Raw genomic sequence first — 5000 nt, forward strand, 5'->3', positions numbered from 1 at the left:
TCTCTCTCTCTCTCTCTCTCTCTCTCTCTCTCTCTCTCTCTCTCTCTCTCTCTCTCCCCCCTCTCTCTCTCCCTCATCTCTCTTTCCCTCTCCCCCTCCCCCCCCCCTCTCTCTCTCTCTCTCTCTCTCTCTCTCTCTCTCTCTCTCTCTCTCTCTCTCTCTCTCTCTCTCTCTCTCTCTCTCTCTCTCCCCTCTCTCTCCCCCTCTCTCTCTCTCTCTCTCCTCTCTCTCTCTCTCTCTCTCTCTCTCTCTCTCTCTCTCTCTCTCTCTCTCTCTCTCTCTCTCTCTCTCTCTCTCTCTCTCTCTCTCTCTCTCTCTCTTTTCCCTCCTTCATTCTATTCCATACATACCTCCCTCTCTTCCCCCCTCCCCCTTCCTTCCCTACCTCCCCTCTCCCCTCCCTCCTTATCCCCTCCCCTCCCCTCCCCTCTCTCCCTCCCTCCCACCCTCTCCCCATATACCTACATAAGCAGAACATATTTAATCCATTACCCATCCTTTCTTTTTTATTTAATTCAAGGATCCTGCATTCAAACGGAAAACACAATTAAACCCTTTCCGATGCTGGCTGCAATATCGCCTCTCCTGCAATTGATTTATGCAACGGGAGTGCGGAGACGATCCGACTGTGATAGCGTTCCCCTGCAAATCGAAAACTGCAAGCAATTGATGGATCACTTATTCGTCTATCGCTTATTTTGCTTTTTTTTCTTTTCTTTTCTTTTCTTCTTTCTTTTCTTGTTCTTGTCTCTTTCTTCTTTCTTTTTCCTTTCTTTCTTTTTCTTTTCTTTTTCCTTTTCTTTTCTCCTTTCTTTTTCTATTCTTCATTATTTTTCTTCTTTCTTTTTCTTCTTTCTTTTCTTCCGTCTTTTTCTTATTTCTCCTCCTCTCACCGTTGTTCTTTGTTCGCCTGCCCCCACCCCCCCTTTTTTTTTTTTTTTTGCTTTCCTTCTTTTCTTCTCTTCTTTTTCTTTTGTTATTGTTTTCGTTTCTCTCTTCCCTTTGATTAATTTTGACTCTACTTCATTCTTCTCCGTTTTCTGTCTCCCCTCTTTGTGCTCTTTTCCTTCCTCGTGTTCCACCTCCTTTTCTTCTTTTATTCCTTATTCCCCTCTTCTTCTGATATTACTATTATCTTCTCCCTCCTTCCTTCCTTTTTTCTCCCACTCTCCTTTTCTCCCTCTCTCCTCTTCCCTCTCTCCTCTTCACTCTCTCCTCTTCCCTCTCTCCTCTTCCCTCCCTCCTCATCCCTCCCTCCCCTTCCCCCCTCTTCCTCCCCCCCTCTCCCTTTCCTTTCCTCCCTCCTCTTCCTCCCCCCCTCCACTCCCCTCTCCTTTTCCTTCCCACCTCTTCCTCCCCTCCCTCCTCTTCCCTCCCTCTCTCCCTCTTCTTCCTCCCCCCCTCCCCTTCGTTCCCTCCCTCCCCTTCCTCCCCTTCCTCCCCTTCCTCCCCTCCCTCCCCTCCCTCCTTTTCCCTCCCTCTCTCCCTCTTCTTCCTCCCCTCCCTCCCCTCCCTCCCCTCCCTCCCCTCCCTCCCCCGCGTCCGAAGAGAGTAACCCAACGCCCTTTGCCTGTAACGCGATCTATCTTCACGGATTCCTTCCTCCCTCGCTCTTGTTAATGGAGCCGAAGACGCGAACAGACGTAGGAATTCGGACGCTGCCGCTCAGCTGTTGCAGAGATCTGGGGGAGGGAAGGAGGGAGAGAGGGAGGGAGGGCAGGTGGAGAGAGAGGGAGGGAAGGAGAGAGAGAGAGAGAGAGAGAGAGAGAGAGAGAGAGAGAGAGAGAGAGAGAGAGAGAGAGAGAGAGAGAGAGAGAGAGAGAGAAATGAAAAACAAAAAAACAAAAACGAAAAAGAACCTCAAATCCTTATAAATCATCCGTACCTCCCCCCCCCCCACTCCCACTCTCTCTCCTCTCTCCTCTCTCTCTCTCTCTCTCTCTCTCTCTCTCTCTCTCTCTCTCTCTCTCTCTCTCTCTCTCTCTCTCTCTCTCTCTCTCTCTCATTCCCCCTCCCCCTCCCCCCCATGATTACCACTGTTTATACGGGTAACCAAGCATCACGCTCATAGCCGATACCGCCCTAATTATGCATTTTTTTATATTTTTTAATTTGCGAGAGTGATAAGGAATGCACTATGTAGATTTTGCAAAGTAGCCAGCCCCGCCCCCCTTCGTATAACCCATTACCCCTCCCTCTCCCCTTCCCCCCACCTCCCACCCCCCCTGCCACCATTTCGTGCCCGGGCGAATCGCGTCGTGAATTGGGATATTATCGTATCAAAGCGCAATTATCGGGCATCGGGAGGAGATAGAGAAAGAGGAGGAGGAGATGGAGAAGGAGGAGGAGGAGGAGGAGGAGGAGGAGGAGGAGGAGGAGGAGGAGGAGGAGGAGGAGAGGAGGAGGAGAAGGAGAAGGAGAAGGAGAAGGAGAAGGAGAAGGAGAAGGAGAAGGAGAAGAAGAAGAAGAAGAAGAAGAAGAAGAAGAAGAAGAAGAAGAAGAAGAAGAAGAAGAAGAAGAAGAAGGAGAAGAGGACAAGGATGAGGAGAAGGAGGAGGAGGAAAAGGGGGAAGAGGAGAAGGGGGAGGAGGAGGAGGACAAGGACAAGGACAAGACGGAGGAAGAGGAGAAGGAAAGGGGGAAGAGGAGAAGGGGGATGAGGAAGAAGAGAAGGAGGAGAAGAAGGAGTAGGAGGAGAGGATATCAATCAGAGGGAATTGTAGCTCCTTTCTCTCTTTTATCATTTTTCCCTTCTCATCTCCTTTGTTTGTTTGTTTGTTTTTTCTATCTCTATCTATCTATCTCTTATCTTATATATCAATATATTTATATTTACAAATATAACTATATCTCCCTCTCCCTCCCCCTCCCCCTCTGCCTCTCCCTCCCCCTCTCCCACTCCCTCCCCCTCTCCCTCTCCCTCTCCCTCTCCCTCTCCCTCTCCCTCTCCCTCTCCCTCTCCATATATCTCCAGCATTTAGATGGATTCCGTGAATTCTCAATTGAAATATACTTGATCTCAAAAAATACACTTGCACATTGATTGCTACTTGATACAGGGAGAAGGGAGGGAGGGAGGGAGGAGAAGGAGGGGAGGGAGGAAGAGAGGGAGGAGAAGAGGGAGGGAGGGAGAAAGGGAGTAGAAGGGGGAGGGAGGGAGAGAGGGAAGGAAGGAGGGAGGGAGGAGAGGGGGAGGGGCGTTGAGAGGGGAAGGGGGGTGCAGGGTGCAGGGTGTTGCATCTGCAGAATGCTGCAAGAGCTTCAACGAGAGCAACAGCGGTTTGCAGAAAGTTGAAGTGCTGTTGAGTTTGTTTTTTTCCTTTTCTTTTCTTTCATCAGTCTTAGATTTTTTTCGTGTTTTTTTTTTTCGTAGTGTTCTTAATATTTTTTTTTTATTTTTCACTTATTCTTTCAATTCATCTTTACTTATTTCTCTCTTTTATCTCAAAGATTCCTCCTCTCCTCTCCCCCTCTCTCGTCTGCTCTCTACCCCCCTCCCCTGATACCCTCTCCCCCACACCCACAGCTGTTTCCTCCTGCTTTTTGGTTTTCCCAAGAGATGGCGCTGCTGCAGCGGCGGGAAATCAGGTGGCCAAGTGAACGAACTTTGGGGGGAGGGGTGGGGTAGGGGGAGGGGTGATGGTGGCTGATTAATGGTGGATAGGAGGTGGAGGGGGAAGGGGAAGGGGAAGGGGAAGGGGGGAGAGGTGGTGGTGGTTGTGGTGGTGGATGGGGGTGGAGGGGGAGGGAGAGGTTTGGTAAGGGAATGAAGAAACACGTATGTGATATAAGAGGCTAAGTTATGAGGAAGAGCGCGCACACACACACACACACACACACACACACACACACACACACACACACACACACACACACACACACACACACACACACACACACACACAAAAGACAGACAGACACAACGCAGCTATGGACAGTGAGGCTGGCGATCCGAGGCCCATGGGAGGGGCGTAACAAAAAGGAAAACGCAAGTCACTCTGATTTCAAATGAATGACAAGTGAGAATTAGAGTTTTGCAATATGGGTAACTCGTCACTTGCAATGAGAAGGGAAAGTGAGAGAGAGAGAAAGAGGAAGAAGAAGATGGGGAAAGAAGGAGATGAGAAAGAAAAGGGAAAATAAGAGGATGATGATAAAAAAGAAAAAGGAGAAGAAGAAGGAAAAGAAGGGAAGGGGAGGAGAAAGAAAGAAAAAAAAAACAGACGAAGGAGAATAACACACAAACAATTATTTTTTACATTACCATTAACATCCTTCTCATCCATTGTTCGTCATTTTTTTTTATCATCCATCTCGCCTCCTGTTTCCGTCGCTGGGAAACAGATGCCAGTGGACATAGGGAAATGTCTCAGAACTTCTCGGTCAGATATTGTTCCTCTCGGGAAGTTATACAAGAAGTTGAAGTTGAAGTTAAGTAAGGTCTTGGCCGGGCTCGGAGGAGAGCTCGGCTAGAGGTTATCGTTTCGTTTTGCAATTTCTTATTAGTTGAAAACGTTGCGCAATATTCTACGTCGTATGCCCTCTCTCTCTCTCTCTCTCCTCCGTCTCTCTCTCTCATCCGATGTCTCTCTCATCTCTCTCATCTCTCTCTCTATCACTTCTCTCTCCTCCTTCCCCTCTCCTCCGCCTCTCCTCGTCCCTCATCTCTCTCATTTACACCCCCTCTCTCTCTCCGTCCCCATCTCCTCCCTCTCTCTCTCTCATCTCTCTCCGGATCTCTCATCTCTCTCCCTCTCTCTCCTATCTCTCTCTCTCTCTCTCTCTCTCCCTTTCTCTCCTCTCTCCTTTCTCTCTCTCTTCTCTCTCTCTGCACTCTTCTTCACCTCATCTCTCTCCATCTCGTCCTCTCAAGTCTCTCTCTATCTCTCTGTCTCTCTCTCTCTCTCTCCCTCTCAGATCCCTCTCCCTCCTCTCCCCCTCTCCCCCCCTCTCTCTCCTCTCTCTCTCTCTTCACGTTACCATAAAGAGTAATACCCTCG

At 49.1% G+C, this 5000-nt stretch overlaps 1 protein-coding gene across 1 annotated transcript in view; it reads left to right on the forward strand.

Moving 5' to 3' along the window:
* Positions 1-5000, forward strand: part of LOC125032118 (retinoic acid receptor beta-like) — a 20841-nt gene that overhangs the window by 1039 nt on the left and 14802 nt on the right. The gene's annotated exons all lie outside the window — the stretch shown is intronic.

This window comes from Penaeus chinensis, chromosome 14, assembly GCF_019202785.1.
Source record: "Penaeus chinensis breed Huanghai No. 1 chromosome 14, ASM1920278v2, whole genome shotgun sequence".
In the NCBI taxonomy this organism is placed as follows: domain Eukaryota; kingdom Metazoa; phylum Arthropoda; class Malacostraca; order Decapoda; family Penaeidae; genus Penaeus; species Penaeus chinensis.